Source organism: Opisthocomus hoazin, chromosome 3 (assembly GCF_030867145.1).
Source record: "Opisthocomus hoazin isolate bOpiHoa1 chromosome 3, bOpiHoa1.hap1, whole genome shotgun sequence".
In the NCBI taxonomy this organism is placed as follows: domain Eukaryota; kingdom Metazoa; phylum Chordata; class Aves; order Opisthocomiformes; family Opisthocomidae; genus Opisthocomus; species Opisthocomus hoazin.
The window spans coordinates 5,222,297-5,239,878 of NC_134416.1; the positions used below are offsets into that span (position 1 = coordinate 5,222,297).

Sequence of the window (17,582 nt, forward strand, 5' to 3'; positions counted from 1 at the left end):
AGAAAAGCTGAAGATGCCTGACTGCAGCTGCGCTCCAAAACGCTGGAAAGAACGAGTTCTCTTTAGAGCCATTACTCCCAGCTCCATCACTTAATAAAAGGAAAGACAATACGTGCTACACTGTAATGAAGTTTCCTACCTTTTTGTTTATACCAATGCAGCACAGGTTTAATAACCACTGTAAATTAAATGAGATAATGGCATGGACTGGAAAAATAACAGCATTAGTGTTAAACTGAATGTCTTACCTCAGTATTAATTATTCTGTAACAAATTATAGGGGATAGTCTTCTTCCCACTTACCAACAACCTCTGCATAGACAGAGCAGGCAAGAAAATTATTTTGCTTTTCTGCGCAAGTTTTCAAGAATCAGAAGAAAACAAGAATCTCAGAAGACAGAGGTGCAAGTCATGACTCATGAAAGTTTAGCTATGTAAAGATTTAGGCTAATTACCTAGGCTCTCCCATAGTCAACTGAGAAAAATAGGGGTCATCAGACAGCGAGTCATTGTGTTCACAATAGGTAGGACGGACGCGCTTCATCGGCAATTAGTTTCGATGAGGCGCTGAAGTTGGAGGGGAAAAAAAATGGCAGCTAGAGACAGAGCAGAGATTTGAATCTGGACACCTTATAGTCCCCACAGAAGCCGTGACTGTCATCCTGCTCGTGTCTCACGGGTTTCTGCTGGAACTATCATGTGGGATAATCGTGTAACTTTTCATTGGACATGAACACAGCTCCTCTCTCCCAGCTGAGAGCTCAAATCACCAGCGTTTAGGCAACTTCCTCTACATTTGAATGAAAATTGCATTCTGTAACGGGAGAAAGATTTCTCAGCAAGTTCTTTATCAAAATCAGTATGTGGCTGAAGGCTTCTGTTTTTACAAGCGTTTTGCTGATGAAAGAAAGTAACAAGAAACCCACAAAAAATTCTCCCCCCAGGATCCGAAACAGAGACTATTCAGGAATTGCTACAAACCATCAATTTAATATATTATTTTCGGCTTGCCTTCATCCCATTAAAACCAATGGGAAAGCTCCCAAAGACTTCAGACAGCATACTTTTCCATATGAAAAAGTGTAACTATTAAAAGATTGAGTAGAAAGATAAGAACCAGATGCGCAGTTCTGCCATTGCTCCAGCTTTACGCTGTCTCCTCCATCACCCACATATCTCTTCACAGTTTTTCCACCTGTCAAATGGAGAGAACTGGTACATTGACATTGCCCAGAGGGTAAAGTTATAAAAACACAGGAATAGTAATTATTTATTAAAGCAAGGACATTCGAAAAGATACCCAAATGAAGAATATTAATTAAACCTGTATGTAAAATCAATAGGATATACTATGCATGACAGAAAGTTTATATTGCTACTATCTTGTATGCGTAGGATATAGCCCTGGATAGGAGCTGTTTGCTTTTAGGCCTGTTCCTCCAGTGAATAATGCGCAAATTTGGCAACTCAAATACTGTCTCAGCTTTCCAGTGTAAAAAATTGGGATAACTATCTTCTTCACAAGTTTGCTCAGAGGCCAGAGCACTTTGACATCTTTGGACAAAGGCTGAGGCAAAGGCGAAATGATTAACAATTGGGATCAAATGGTTGGAAGGGTCGTTTAGTGCAATTACCTGCTATAGCTAACAACCATAAAAATTTATGAAGCTCCATTGTCCTTTTCATTTTCCCTTTCCAGTATTTATACCACCCCTTCCCTGTGTATTAATCAGAAAATATACTCCTGTTTTACTCGTGCATTTCCTTCCGTTTTTACTGTCCCAGTCCTCAAAAGCATTCAATTATTCCTGTGTGTTACTGCGAACATCCTCTTTGTTGATGTCTCCCAACTTTCTGTCATCAGTAATTTTAATTAGCGCATTTTTACCTTTGCTGGCAGGAGCATCAATAGTGATCCCAAGACCAATGATTATAAAATAACCGAAATCATTCTTCCTTCCTTCCTTCCTTCATTTCTGCACAGTGGTCCAGCTTCAGTAGAAAGGGTAGAGCGCATTTGCAGTCCTGTCCAGCCCGCAGTCTGCTGGTTAAAGGACTCTCCCAGGAGACTGACAGAGTCAGGTAGGAATCTCTTGGGCTGAGGAAGTCGCCGAGTCTCACATTTTGTTAGCAACTACTCTAACAGCCAAGCATTTCTATAAAAGATGGATAGGAATGCTGTACTGCTGTTTAAAAGAGTTTCTAGGACTTATTTTTATATGGTGCTCAACGCATTCATATCATGTTCAGCGCTTACCTGATGGATTGGCTCCTGTAGGGGCTTGGGACAATTTAGTTGGATTCACCTGGAAAACTGTATTTACAATCTAGATGTCTGCTTGTTTAGCATGTCTCCTTTGAGTTTCCTTACAGTGCCTGGAAAACTAATAAACATAGGGAAGTTTAACAGTGTGTCTTGCCTTTCTTACCCTAAAGTAAACTACCCATGCTTGGTCGGACGAATGACATCCCAAATGCCATTATTGACTGGTTCTCCATCCATGAAGGCAGCCCAGCCAGCTAGCACAGCTCCACGTAGAAACGCATCCTACCTCCAGTGTCCAGACACGCTGGCAGCTTCCAGAGGTGGAGGTTCCAGATCTGCTCACGCTCAGGCTGCCTGGGACATGCAGAAGAGCAAAAACTGAGTTCAGCTGGCACTAGAGGTAAGTGATAGCTTAATATGGACTTTTAAAATTACTATTTCAGACTTTGGTTATTAAATATACTCAGTGACTGATGAGCATGCAAATACTGTGGTCATATATAAGTAAATTGAGGTGCTGGAACATGTCCAGAGAAGGGCATCGAGGCAGCTGAGGGGTCTGTAGAATAAGTCTGATGAGGAGTGGCTGAGGGAGCTGGGGCTGTTTAGTCTGGAGCAGGCTGAGGGGGGACCTTATTGCTCTCTACAGCTACCTGACAGGAGACTGTAGTGAGGCAGGTGTTGGTCTCTTCTCCTGAGTAACCAGCGATAGGACAAGAGGCAATGGCCTCAAGTTGCACCAGGGGAGGTTTAGATTGGATATTAGGAAAAATTACTGAAAGAGTGGTCAGGCACTGGAACAGGCTGCCCAGGGAGGTGGTGGAGTCCACATCCCTGGAGGTGTTCAAAAAACGTGTAGATGTGGCATTTCAGGACATGGTTCAGCAGCCATGGTGGTGTTGGGTTGATGGTTGGACTTGACGATCTTAGAGGTCTTTGCCAACCTTAATGATTCTGATTCTAAATACGCCAGTATTTCTACAAAAGAGAATATCCCAGCCTTGGAACCAGAGCGCAGTCGTGCCAGCCGGTGCCACCATGGAAATGCAGCCAGGCCGGAGTGCCCAGAAGCGGCCACAGAGCCCGCTCGTCCGAGGCTTTTCCAGGCCCCGGAGCAGCTGGGACGCCGGGGCACGGCCGAACCGGGAGACACCGAGGACGCTTCTGAAAAGCGGAGTGAGGACAAGGGGTTAAACTTCCCCCCCCCACCTTCCCACCGGCCCTTCAGGATCCTTCAGGGGCGGGAGGGAAGAGCCCCCGCGGCCGGCGCCCCGCCGCCATGACAGGCTCCGAGGCGGCGGCGGGGACTAGCGGGCTCTCGCCACCCGAGGCCCCGCACGCCGCGCCTGCGCCAGCGGGGCGGGCTCCCCCCTCCGGTTTGCGGGGCGGCAGCCTGACCCCCCCTCATCCCCCGCAGCCATGTTAGTGCGGGGAGCGAACCAGGCAGGGAGGGAGGGGGGGAGAGGGCAGCTGCGCATCCCATGGTGCAGCGCGCCGGGAGGGCGGGGGAGCGGCCTGGAGTGGCCGGGGCGGGCAGGGAGGGAGGGAGGCGGCTGCCCGCGCCGAGGCAGGGAGTGCGGGGCGGCCTCGGGAGCCGGCGCTGGCGGGACGACTGCGCTGCTTCTCTTCCCCTCGCCTCAGCCCCTCGGTCCGCCCGGGGCCGGCCGCCCGCAGCGCGGTGAGTGCTGGCGGCGGGGGCTGCCTGAGGAGAGGAGGAGGAGGCGGAGGGGACGGAAGGGGCGAGGGGGACCGGCGGGGCGAGGCGCGGCGGCCCGAACTTACATAAGGGGGGGGGGGAGCGGCGGCTTCTCCTTCCGTGTCCCCCTTTCCCCCACCGAGTCGGGGTGCGACGGCGGCCTCGGCTCCTCAGGGGGAGAACCGCCCGTTTCGGCTCCGTTCCTGGGAGGGAATGGCTTGGGCAGCGGGGAGGGGGGCACAGGGGATACACACACACACACACACACCCCCCCCCGGGGCACGCGTGTGTGGGTACCCGCGGCTGGGCTGAGGCGATCACGGGGAGGGCGGGCTGGGGGTCGGGGCAGAGCCCGCGACGCCTGCGAGGGAGCTTGGCTGGGCGGAGTTGCGGGGAGCGGGCGGGACGGCAGAAGAGGAGGCTGCGGGGAGAGGTGGGCTGGTGCACGGGCCGGGGGTGCCCCCATTCCACCCCTCCCCGGGGCGACGGAACGGCCGCCCCCCCCGCCCTGCCCGCGGCCGGGCCCGCTCCTCTCTCCGGTCCCACCGGATGCGGCGGGAGGCGGCGGGACGGTCCGCAAAGTAAACAAAGGGAAGGGAGGAGGAGGAGGTGGAGGAAGAGGTGGTGGTGGTGTCCCCCCCGTGCCGGTAAATCCGCGGTTGCCTCTTCGAGCCCGGGTGGGAGCGCGGGGGGAAGCGGTTGAGGTTTCTGCTTTTTGTGCCTTTTGGGGTTTGGTTGTTGTTTTTTTTCTGGTTTCTTTTTTTTGTTTTTGGTTGGTCGTGTGGCTGCGCTGGCTGGAGAGTTGGGGTGGTTGGATCCCGGGGGTGGCTTCCCAAATCTGCCGGGGGGGAGCGCTCAGCGCGGGGCTTCGGGTCGCCCCGGCTGGGGCCACCGAGGTCGGGTTGGGTAGAGGAGCCTTTGCGCCTCCGGAAGAAATTCGATGGGTTTTTTTTCAGTTGTAAACCCGATTTTGGAGTGTAGTGAGAACTGTGCTTCTGCAGCTGTGAGGCAGAATCTTTTTCCTCTGATTCCTGGGACTAATTTTGGAGCACGTGCTGTATAGTGCCAGTTTTCACATCCATTCTCTTTCCAAGCCTCCTTTGCTTGGATGATGCTGTTTTAGGACAAGGGGTAGCCTTTCTCTTTGATTTGCCTTTTTTTTTTTTCTTTCTCCTGTCTGAATGACTGTTCACGATACTGCTTCTGCGGTAGTTGGCTCGCAGTCAGTCTTATTTAAGCGCTCGGAAAGCAGAGCGTGTCCTGTAGGCCCCAGCACCAACGTCGGACTCTTGCAGCACCAGCCTGCAGCTCGGTTGGTGGCAGACCAGGATGGTAGCAGTGCTGTAGTAAATGTGTCGAACAAAAAGTTCCCTTGAAAGGAGAAACACTTGGGAGTTCATATTGAAGTATTTAATGCAAATGTTAGCTGAAAATCAAAGTGCTGTTGCAATGTCCCTTAAAAATTCAGGCTCCTTTGGCCTTTGCTTGTTTAATATCTTTTGGGTTTTTTGTGTCTTAGTTGGGAAAAGTCCCACATTCCTCAAAGCTGACCTGCCTTTGTCATAATCTGATTCTATTAAACCTAGGTAAGGTCAAGAACATAACTGGATTGGGGCCAGAAAATATTAAATGTTACATAGTTATTCAGAACAGTTTGTTATCTTGCTGATGTTGTCCATGTCCAAAATTCCACCGCTTCCTTTCTCCACACCGCTCCTTTTTTGTTACCTCTGAAATCAGGCTGTATCCTACCTCGTATCTCTGTTGGAACACCTTGGCCTGTACGGTGTGATTTGTGGATGGGGGCCACAGCCTCCGGATTTCTAAAGCGAGGTTTATGGCTGAGATTCTGTGAAGAAAGTGGATGTGTACCTTGGAGATCGCAGCCCATGCAAGAAGTTTAATGGACCTAAAATCTGGGGTGCTGTTACCAAAACAAACCAAAAAGCCCCAAAAGAGGGAGGAGACACTAGATGCTGGGAAACGTTGTCTCTCACAGGACTATAAACTCTGCAGACTGTTCAGTAAAACAGTTCTGAAGTTAATTTGTCTTTTGTGCTATTATGTCTTAAATCCATTTTTTTGTAGAACATGGCTTGGTTTGATATTAGTGTTGGTTGACCTTTTATTTTGCGGGAAGGTTGAAATGTAGATGTGAAAGCAAGATGGCATAGTACTTATTTCTCAAAAGCTCTAAGCTTTATTCAGCCTCAGCCTTAGGTATTATTAAAAGTACTAGGCATGTGTGGTTGACATAGCGATCAACTAGTAGTATCCTGGAGTACTTAATCCAGACATTAGTATTCTTAGAATAGCACTCTTGTCTTGAATGCGAAATTTGCTGAAATAGCTTTAAAAATTGTTTCAGCTTCTAGACATCTAGTGATGCAACTTTGCTTCACAGTATGTTACATATTGTTGAAAGGGCACTTTCTAAAAACATAGGATTGTTTACCATAGGATGACTAATAGTTGCATGGGGGAATCCTTGTTTTGTAAATTCCCCTAAGCTAATAGATACTTGGGAGGATGATAGGAGGAGAGAAAAGCAGGAGTGCTTTTTGGAGATTTAGTAAAGCAGGTGGCTTTGGTGGTTTAGGAGATTGTCTCCTATTTCTGAAGTATATGTAAATGCGGTGAGGTTTTTTTCAGTGAGAGGGTAATGCAAGAAACAGCATCTCTGGAAACACAAAGTTATTTCTTGCCATTTGTATAACAGAACGATCAGTTTTTTCTTCCCCTCATAGGCATTGCCGTGTGTAGCAGTACTTTCATATGATGTAGCATTTATAATAACAGTACAGGCTATTCCAGTTCCTTTCATATCTCTTAGGATTTGTGGAAAAGCCTTTTTCGCTATGACAGAGAACTTTTTGTGTTCAGTTTTAAAGTACGTTGTGTTGCTGGTTGTTCTTAAATATGTGTATGTATTCACCTGCAGGTTTTTGACAGCTGCCTGCACTGGTGTTTAAACAGTAGTCATGTCTTGCAGAATATTGGTAGCTATAAGTAGGTTGTAATTTTGCTGTAAAATCTGTATATTCAAATTTTATGTGTTTTTAGTCTTGCATGTTTTTTTTTTTTGTCTTAAATCGAACATTTGTAGCTTTACATTTGATGTAGATTATTGCATGTAGTGCCTCCACACTCTAATATTTTGGACAAATTTCAATGGATCAGTAGAAGGTATTTAAAAAGGATACCCTAGAATTCATACTCCAGGTCTTTTTTCTTGTGTTACAACTACCACTCTGGGGTACTAGCTGTGGAAACATGGGTTTTATTCTGTCAGTGAAAACGCAAGTGTGTGACTGATACTTAGCTCCATCAGCTGTGGTTTCCAGACTAAATCTGTTTTAACTCTTATGCTGTGTTAGTGTAATTCTAAAGTTTTGAGTTCCATTGCTGAATAACATGAAAACATGGATATGCTGACTGAATTCCTTGAAAAGATTTTAATTATAGATCAGGATTTGAAAAATGGCAACAAAGAAATCGTTACTGTATCGCTTTGAGCTCTTTCATGGAATGACAGCAGAAATTATTTAGGAACACTCTAAAACTCTTATTGTCAAATGTACTTGTTTAGCACCTGAACTGTGATGATCTTGTCTCCCTGACTTCTACAGGATAGTTATTTTGTACTAAGAGCTGTCTTTTTTTTTTTGTATTATTTTTTAAGTGTTTGGAAAAAAGCTAGAACTTAATGCAGATTAATGCAAGATTAGTTTGTAAATTGTTAGCAATTTCAAATAAGTCTCTTGATTTGTAGGTGACTGCCACTTAAGGAACCTCGAAGTTCGGCGTGCTCTAGCAGTGTTCAATGAATGTAGTTGATTGTGTCTCTTAGAAAGGCACAGAGTTGAAAGAACGGGAAATTAAATGGCAAACGCGGTATCCAGATATCTGTCTGGTTTTAAATAGTCTTTTTAAAAAGTGTAGGAAAGGAAGAACTTAGGTGGAGATAATAGAGTAGATGTTTCTAAAAGCTCTTGTTTTTTGTGTCCTGCTCTCTGTATTCAAGCAGCAGTTGATGGCTAATCAGATGAGCTATTGAAGAAGGTGGCTATTTAGGGACTGAACAGCTTAAAAACCTGCAGGTTTTGTGTTGTAGGCTTAAATTTTTATTTTCCCTATCCCACTCCTTTGTAACTTTGTGTTTTTTCCACCATGTAAATTTGCTAAGGTAGAAGTTTGTTGCTTGTTCAGTGTTTGGTGTTTTTGACACTGGGATGCAAGTCCTGGAACTGGGGGGGACTTTCGAGAGTTAGGTCTTCATGAATAGAAAATGAGTTTAAAAAAAAACCAAAAAACACACACACAAAAATCAAACAAGCAAAAGCACAAAAAACTTTGGATAGCTTAATCCAATTTTCTCTATTTGTATTAAAGCAAGCATGAGACATCTGTACTTATCCAGGTATGTTTTGCTGAAAGGTGTAAGAACTACGAAACTGGCAAGGGGGTGTTTTGAAAGCTGCGTCAGAGGGATGTGGTGCTGGAGGGAGTTGACACTGGGAATCGTGTGTATGGAATAAAGAGTTTCAGAGATGGCAGAAACTGAACCACAGAAACTGAATGCTCTCTGGCTTTGACAGTGCTTGAAATCTGGAGATGCAGATCACTGGTGGTGTCAGCGGTTCGTAGATGAAGAAGAAATTGGAGAATAGTTTCTGAAATCTGGGTTACAAGGTTTGAATGCAATTTCTGTCAAGTAAGAATCAGAATGGAAGAGGTAAATAACAAAAGCTGAAGGCAACAGGCTTTGGTAGAAAGCATCTGATGATTCATTTGCATCAGCGTTAATTGTGGGTGCATCTAAATTTTCCGCAGCAGTCCATGGCTGAACTGGTAAAACTCTCCTGTATCGGCTTTCCTTTGTCCCCTATGACTTGAAGACTTTTTTCCCATGCTCTAACTCTCTGCATTGGTCCCCTGCCCTTTTTTATCATGTTCTGTGCAGAAAGGGCATATAGGAAACGTTTAAGTAGTTTGTGTTAGATTCTCATTGCACTGAAGTATTAATTTTTTTGGTTTTGTTTTTTTCTGGGAAGGGGAGCTGACAAGGACTCAACTTGGTTTCATTTTGCTGCAGGGTTCCAACTTCATATGATGTAATATAAGTCAGTTTAGAGCTTAATCCTTACGATTAATCTTGACCATTTTGCTGACCATGGAACTGTAATTTAACTTATTTTAAGACCCTGGCCCAATTTCCTTCTTTGTGACTGAAAATGTATAAGCAAAACGTGTGCATCAGTTGTCCTGGAGACAGTAAAGGGAGATTACATATTCTTTGCCACTATTATCGTTCTGGGTATGTTAATGAACAATAAATTTAGAAGCATTTAGACAGTGTATGTGTGAACAGTCCTTCAATGAGGCACTTCTTGTGTTTGCAGAGATTCTAGTGACAGAGCCGAAGCTGTTCTCGCTGTTGGGGACGGTGAGGAAGAGGTCAGAGGGCTCTCCTGGCTGCTAACGGCTCCTGCTTCCTGCTGCCAGGCTTGGGCTTTTTCATTGTTTACCCACACATGAAAATGTGCAATTCCTGCTTTTGTTTTATTTCGTTCTGGGGGAGGGGAGAGGGAGCAGACCATCTGAGGCTATAAAGTGTCTTTGGAAGGCAGAGAGAATTTTTCCTTTAGTCCCATTAAAGTTGCCGGGAAGGATTCGAAGCAGCAGCTGATTTTTTTTTTTTTTAATATGTGAAGGAGAAGATCTGCTGCCCTTTCCTGTTTTCTTGCTCCTAGGTTAGCAAATAATTTGGTTGCAAGGGAGTAGCAGAAGTCTAGTTGAGCTCAGAATGAGCTAAATGATATATTTTGCAGATCTGAATGCACCTCTTGAACCAGGTACCTCACTTTTTTGCCAGGCCTTTCTTCACGCCGCAAGGAGCGTTTACTGGTACAATCCGTGGGATGTACAACAGCCAGTAAGGTCTCGGGTCCATCTACATTTGATACTTAATTTCCTAGCATTGCCTTCGAGATTACTGCTACTGAAGGTACCAGTAAGAGACTTTTAAATCCCAGTGTCTGAGTTACGCTCAGTGGTGGGGATTTATGTCAGTCAATACCGGTTTCATCCTGTCCGTTGTAGGTTTTATATTCGGTGTGAATGCTGAGGCAAGTTTGTCCTCGGTAATGCTGTGTAACGTTGAGATTCAGAAATTGTGTGATCTTTAAAAGATATTTTCCTCTTACTGATTTTAGGCAAATTCAAAAATTCTTTTTCTATGAAAGACCATAAAAGCATAAATACATCTACTATCATTTTCTTATTTTTACAGAGGTGTCTGTTCTTCATTTCCTTTTTTGAACTAGGCAGTCATAATCTTTCTGTCCTTTGAGGGAAAATTTTTTTAATGTTCTGGTTTAGAATACTGGGACTTTTATGGCCTGTTGCTTTTCTCAAGTAAATGTTAACACAGAAAGGAAAAAAATAAAGTTACTGTCTAAAAGAGTACAGTTCTTTTTTATTTTTGGTTAATTAACTAAGCTGTTTCACAACTTTTCTCCCTTGCTTTTTCTAATGCAGTTTTCTTCAGGCAGAAATTCCTTGTGCTGGTGCGTGAACGCTCTTGTAGTTCTTCTATGCCTGCTTATACCTCAGGTTTTAGCAGTCTCCACCTTTACCCCCTTTGGTCCTTTACTGATGCTCTTCTGTAGTGGAGGCTGTTTGAAGGCAGGGTCACTTATTCAGAATTGATTTTCCAGTCTAGGCAGTAGCACGCAAAAGTAACGTGTGTAACAGGTACCTGTGTAGTTCAGTTGCGTGAACTTAGACTTTGTAAAGAGTTAAACTTTGTGCTACTAAAATTCTGTGTTAGTCCTTATCACCCTTTCTTCACCCTTTCCCCCAGCAAGTTCCAGAACTTGAGGAAGGTATTCTTCTATTTTTGCCAGTGCCTAGGACCTCTCGTGCCTGATACCACTGTTTTTATTAACAACTAGTGGAAAAAAGATGGGAAACGTTGATATAATCACCGTATTGGAAGTCAGGAGGCAGGAATTTTATTTCTACCTCTTCCGTGGCTTTTTTTTTTTTTTTGGATGGCTAAACTAATTCAACTGCTGTGCTGTTGTTTGTTCCCCGTTAAAATGAGGATGGTGCTTTGCTCAGGCTTTGTCCACTGGCATATCAACACCTGGCAATTCTGAAGTGCTTTCTGTAGGGTGGTTTGAAGTACCCCTCGCAAGGAAAAGTAGAAACCACGATACTGAATCAAATTTGTTCATTTAAGGTGCCATCTTACTGCTTGGAATGAACCTGGTCATGGCTGTCGCAATTGAGTCACATTTGTCGGGATATTTGTTAACCTTTCACAATACCTGGATCAGAACTATATTTGCATTTACTAAATAAAATGGACTTGCATATTTTTTAATGAATAGGTGCAAAAGCTTGTTGATAACATGTATACAAAAATGCATGTCTCCAAGCCACAAGTTGGAGGGTTTTAGTCTCAAAGTTCCATGTCTAATTCCATTGAAGACTGTTTAATTTTATTGCATTTTTAACTGGTTTTCTATTGCCAGCCTTCACCCAGGAAACCTTCATATGCTGCTGCTATGTAAGGATCTCTTCCTTGCAGTGAAGCTCTGTGCAAATGTTACAAATTACTGTTTCTGTTCTTACTCTGGTGTTAGCAGCACCATTGTGGGAATGCTGTTAATTAATGGCTAAAGAAGTGATTCTGAGTTTTTATCGGCTCTCGTTTTCTGTTTCAGGCTTAAGCACTATATCCTAGAGGCTTCTAGATTCCAGCTGGTTTATTAATTATCTTGTCCTTTTCGCTTTGGCTTGTATAAATCACAAAGCTGGCTGTTTTCTGTGCTTGGTCTGGTGCCTCTCAGCTCCACAGCCTTTTCCTACTTGGTGTTTAGTGCCTTTGGAGTTCTGTTGTTCAAATGTCTGCTCAAAACATACTTTTCCAGTTCTACAAGAGCTGAGTAAGCAGTGATGTGCAGGTTATTGATTGATTGGTGCTCAGTTTGTGATTAACTTTGTTCTCCTGGTGCAGAAAAAGAAATGTTCTACTGTGGTGTAGCAAGAGGGTAAATAATTGGAGTAATTAATCGTTGTACTGAGTTCAGTACTGGCAGGGTTCAGTTTGAATGGGGTGTTCAGTTGTGGGCACTGTGCATTGAGAAAGGGTTTTCCTCTCTTCTGGATGCTTCCAGTAACAGATCAGATACCTGGAGAATATGACACATAAGAAATGAAGAAATTAAGGTGCTACCCTTTTATTTCCTTGTAGTCTGAAGTTGTTCACGTGCATTAGGCTGCTACAAGGATGAAGAAAATACGGTCTTATGGGGGCTAAACCAAGAAACAGTTGACCTAACGCAAGTCTGCAGTCCTGCTGTTTGCTTCAGGAGGAAAACTTGCTGAGAATAACAAGCCATTGGACTAGGTTAGGGAGGGGACTCTTGCCACTAACAGTCTTTAAGAACAACTTAGACATCTGTTGGAAGGAAGTGCTGTTTCTCCCTACCTCAGGAGTGGCAGATAGGCAACATGACCTCGAGTCCTATCCAGCACTGATTTTAGTGATGCTAATGGGTAAAGAATGTGGGATTATTATTTTCAGTCTTAAATTGATAGTCAAAAGATAGTTGACAGTAACCCCAGCAACTGATAGTTGTGTCTGAGCTCTTGTAAGCAAGTCTTCTCTCTTATCTTGTTCGCTGTTGCCTGAGACTGTGCAGCTTTGATGTAAATCTGTTGCAGGCAAAGCATCTTGTGTTTTCTTTGTGGAACACTGTTCTCTGTTATGGCTGTAAAGGTCACAGAGAGAAGATCCTTTCCTTAAATGAAACTGCCATGCTCTTCTATAGATGATGTTAACTAGATATGGCTTGAAAAATGGAATTATAAACTGATTACTGCTCCTAAAACAACTGGCTTAGTCACCATTTTGTCGTACACTTAAAAAAATTTATGAAGAAAACATGCAAGACTTCTAAATTGTGAAAGTAAGTTAATAAAGTGACCTTAGAGGATGACTTTTCTTACTCCTTTCAGTATTGCCCTATAATTAATGACTACATTTTATTACATATTAATAAACTGAGTTTTCCTTTCAGATTAATGGGACCGTCTGGTGAATAGATACTTTATGTCAGTCTTTCACTCTGAATATGGTAACTTGTATTCTGATGTTGCACCGGTAGCCGCCTTCTTAACTGTAACTTAAATGAGTCTGTTTTAATTTAGAGGCAGAAGCTGCTGGAATTAATGTTTTAGTGGTACATCTGAGCTTTCAGGGAGTCTTTAAGCTAAAAGGTGAAGCTAAGAGTGTACATCTGTGCAGTGTGTAGAAACTTTTGTAAACCGTTTGCTATGGTCTGGGGAGCTACAAGTCATTTAAAAAAAAACCCTATGCGATGTGGAGGCAAGGGGAAGCCTCTTTCTTGTCATTTGTATGAAATTCTGTTTAATCAGTTATAAAAGCACCTAGTCAGACTAGATACTGAGTCTTCGTTATCAGTATAATTTAATAATTTCAGATTTACATGTATTTCTTGTTTAGAATGGCATTTGTAAGTTACATGATTTTTTTGGGTGGGAAAAAAAATCTCCTCTGAGGAGGATAGCATTACTATTGTTAGCTTAGTGCATATGTGCATAAATTATTTTGGATAATTATCAATAGTTATCGGGAAAAATCAATTTCCAGGAATGAATAATACTTTTATCTTGCCGACGTATTTTTTTTATGGTACAGATTAAGGATTGAAGTTTATAAGAGAAATAAGGGGGGGGGAAGTATGTGGCATGTGCTTATCTTGTGGGTTTATTCTGTGTGTCTCTTCTTGAACGCTTTGTGAATAATAGATTGAATTTGTTACTTCTATTTCTTGGTTTTATGGACAGAAACAAAAATAACACAGAGTCCCTGTAAAACTTAGTCGAAGAATGGAGTCAAAAGGATGAGTGGGATATAATACCGAATACACTTCTGCTCCATCTTCTGCCTAGAGTTCGTGTCAATATTCCATTTTTATAAGAAATCGAGCTTTAGTTCTCTTGATTTCATAGAATCATAGAATGGTTTGGGTTGGAAGGGACCTTTAGAGGTCATCTAGCCCAACCCCCCATGCAGCGAGCAGGGACATCTTCAACCAGACCAGGTTGCTCAGAGCCCCATCCAACCTGGCCTTGAATGTTTCCAGGGACGGGACCTCCACTACCTCTCTGGGCAACCTGTGCTGGTGTTTCATCACCCTCATTGTAACAAATGTCTTCCTTATATCCAGTCTAAATCTCCCCTCTTTCAGTTTAAAACAATTACTCTTTGTCCTATCACAACAGGCCTTGCTAAAAGGATTGTGCCCATGTTTCCTATAGGCCTGCTTCAGGTACTGGAAGGCTGCTGTAAGGTCCCCCTGGAGCCTTCTCTACTCCAGGCTGAACAGCCCCAACTCTCTCAGCCTTTCCTCAGAGCAGAGAGGTTCCAGCCCTTGGATTGTTTTTGTGGCCTCCTCTGACCCCGCTCCAACAGCTCCATGTCCTTCTTATGTTGGGGGCTCCAGAGCTGGATGCAGGACTCCAGGTGAGGTCTCACCAGAGCAGAGTAGAGGTGCAGGATCCCCTCCCTCGACCTGCTGGCCACTCTGCTTTTGGTGCAGCCCGGGATACTGTTGGCTTTATTGGGCTGCGAGCACATGTTGCTGGGTCATGTTGAGCTTCTGGTCAACCAGCATAGTAAAGTCCTTTTTTGCAGGGCTGCTCTCAATCCATTCTCCACCCAGCCTGTATTTGTGCTTGGGATTGTCCTGACCCATGTGCAGGACCCTGCACTTGGCCTTGTTGAGCCTCATGAGGTTCACTTGGGCCTACCTCTCCAGCTTGTCCAAGTCTGTCTGGATGGCATCCTGTCCTTCTGGTGTGTCAAGTGCACCACCCAACTTGGTGTCATCTATAGACGTGCTGAGGGTGCACTCGATCCCACTGTCTATATCACTGATGAAGATGTTAAACAGCATTGGTCCCTGTACGGACCCCCGAGGGACACCGCTTGTCACCAGTCTCCATCTGGACATTGACCCATTGACCACTACCCTCTGGATGTGACCATCCAACCAATTCCTCATCCACCGAACAGTCCATCCATCAAATCTGTATTTCCCAAATTTACAGAGGAGGATGTTGTGGGGGGCCGTGCCTAAGGCTTTACAGATGGGCAGGTAGATGACATTCATTCCTTTTCCGTTGTCCACTGATGCAGTCGCTCTATCAGAGAAAGCCACTGGTTTGGTCGGGGAGGACTTCCTTTAGTGAAGCTGTGCTGGCTGCCTTGAATCACCTCCCTGTCCTCCATGTGCCTTAGCACAGCTTCTAGGAGGATCTGTTCCATGATCTTCCCAGGCATAGAGGTGAGGCTGACAGTTCGGTAGTTCCTAAGGTCCTCCTTCCTACCCTTTTTAAAAATGGGTACAATATTTCCATTCTTCCAGTCACCAGGAACTTCACCTGACTGCCATGGCCTTTCAAATATCATGGAGAGTGGCTTGGAAACTCCATCAGCCAGTTCCCTCAGGACTCTGGGATGGATCTCGTCGGGTCCCATAGACTTATGTGTGTCCAGGTTCCTCAGGTCGTGCTGAAACTGATTTTCCCTTGCAGTGGGAGGGGCTTTCTCCCCCTGATCCTCATCTGGTGGTCCATCGACTCAGGGAGGGTGAGGAGAGAGGTTGGCAGTGAAGACTGAGGCTAAAAGCGTTGCTACAGGCACGCACACGCGCACACACACACACACTCACTCACTCAGTCTCTCTCTCTCACTCTCTCTTTAACGCTGGTTTGGCATTTCACTCTCTTGTTGCTGGAAGTTTGTTACCTGTATGAAATTATTAAACCACCGAGTGGATTTCTTTAGCAGATCAGGCACCTTTAGAAGAAGACGGTGTGCAGCGTAGACGATGAGTTCTCAGACGGGGATTTACATGAAGCGAAAGTTTGGTTGTGTCATCGGCTACAAAGGCCCTGCTTATTCAGCCGTAGGAGAAGGGGGAGAGTTTCTTTGTGCGATGGCAGTGCTGCTGGTCTCATGCTGTTTCAGTGCTTTCAACAGCTCGTTTTATGCCTTGCTCTCTTTTCATCAGAAGAGGAGAGGGGATTCTTAAAGACAGGAGTGTGTATCATTGGCTTAATTTTACTACTGGATCAGCTTTTTCTTCTCTTAAAGGCAAACAAAACCTTCAAACTGTTTCGTAATCTGAGTATTGAATGCGGGAGCTTCCCTTCCTAGGAAACGAATTTTGGAGTTCTGTTATGCATTTATCTGTGTGGCTTTTGGGAGATAAATCGGGATTGCATTGAAGTTCTTTCTTTCAAAAGTGTTTCTGACTTCTGTTGAAATAGGAATGTTCTCAAGTGGGAGTGGGAACTTTGGTCATCATATAGCAAGCCAGAGATCACAGAGTGGAGGTACAAGAAGGGTGAGGACTGCAGCAAGCTGTGAAAATAAATGTACTTAAAGCACACTTCCATTAATACCTGACTCTTGAAGTTGGTGGAAGTAGTAAAATAAGGCAAGACCTCGTGGGCTGCTGAGTCAAGATCAGTTTTGGAAAGGCAGGATGAAAGTAGTGAGTCTTGACAAAGGATTTGAAGTACAGTCAAAATAAAAAGAGGAGGGGGAAATAGTGGTGCCCGTGTGTGTATAATGTGAGTACTTAATGCACAGCTGTCACTTGAAATATGATAGGTTTTTAGACTGTGTTACAGCAGTTCTAAGCGTTACGTGGAACTTGTGTTCTGTGTTGTTAAATCTTTGTCTTTATAGCTGATTTTGTGTGATAGTCCTTATGAATGGGAGGTGATAGTAAGTATGGATTTCTTTATTTTTTGGTGTTTTTAATGTGGTACGAAAGCGAGATTTTACTCAAGTTTGCCCTTCTTCTCGCAACTAAGAACAGTCTCAATGAAAAATGCAGTAGAACTACTGGTGGTGAGGCTGACAGTGGCCGTATGGGTATGTTTTGTGGTGCCGTGCTTAGGCTTTGTGTTTGGGTCCAATGACTCTGTTCCAAATTCAGCTTTATGGACTACAGTCTTCTGGTGTCCAAGCCACTAAGCAGCCTTCAGATCAAGTTAGTGCTTTTGCACCAATTATCCCGAAACCTCTACACTTCCTTCTACACTACATCTACACTTCCACTCTACATCCTTCCCCTCTACACTGCCTCCTTCCCCTCTACACTGCCCTAGAAGGCCTCATCTGGAGTAGTCTGTCCAGTTCTGGGCTCCCCAGTTCAAGCAAGATGAGGAGCTACTGGAGAGAGTCCAGCGGAGGGCTACAAGGATGGTGAGGGGACTGGAGCATCTCTCCTACGAGGAGAGGCTGAGGGAGCTGGGCTTGTTCAGCCTGAAGAAGAGAAGGCTGCGAGGGGACCTAATATATACTTACAAATATCTGAAGGGTGGGTGTCAGGAGGATGGGGCCAAGCTCTTTTCAGTAGTGCCCAGTGACAGGACAAGGGGCAATGGGCACAAACTGAAGCAGAGGAAGTTCCAGCTGAACATGAGGAAGAACTTCTTCCCTCTGAGGGTGACGGAGCACTGGCACAGGCTGCCCAGGGAGGTTGTGGAGTCTCCTTCTCTGGAGCT

At 44.6% G+C, this 17,582-nt stretch overlaps 1 protein-coding gene and 1 long non-coding RNA gene across 3 annotated transcripts in view; one reads left to right on the forward strand and one right to left on the reverse strand.

Moving 5' to 3' along the window:
* Positions 1-975: 975 nt before the first annotated feature.
* Positions 976-4,275, reverse strand: LOC142360809 (uncharacterized). Its single transcript, XR_012763362.1, has 5 exons — positions 4,049-4,275; positions 2,553-2,620; positions 2,258-2,384; positions 1,889-2,156; positions 976-1,195 (listed from the first exon to the last, which is right to left on the reverse strand). It is a non-coding gene; the product is annotated as an uncharacterized LOC142360809 (long non-coding RNA).
* The window catches only part of PTK2 (protein tyrosine kinase 2), a 238,503-nt gene continuing 224,483 nt past the window's right edge, over positions 3,563-17,582 (forward strand). The window contains exon 1 of one of the 2 annotated variants that reach the window (XM_075415500.1): positions 3,563-3,687. The gene's annotated coding sequence lies outside the window, so the exon portion shown is untranslated. Of the gene's footprint in view, positions 3,688-3,798; positions 3,945-17,582 lie in introns of those variants that run through there. The other variant, XM_075415499.1, reaches the window with a different exon arrangement.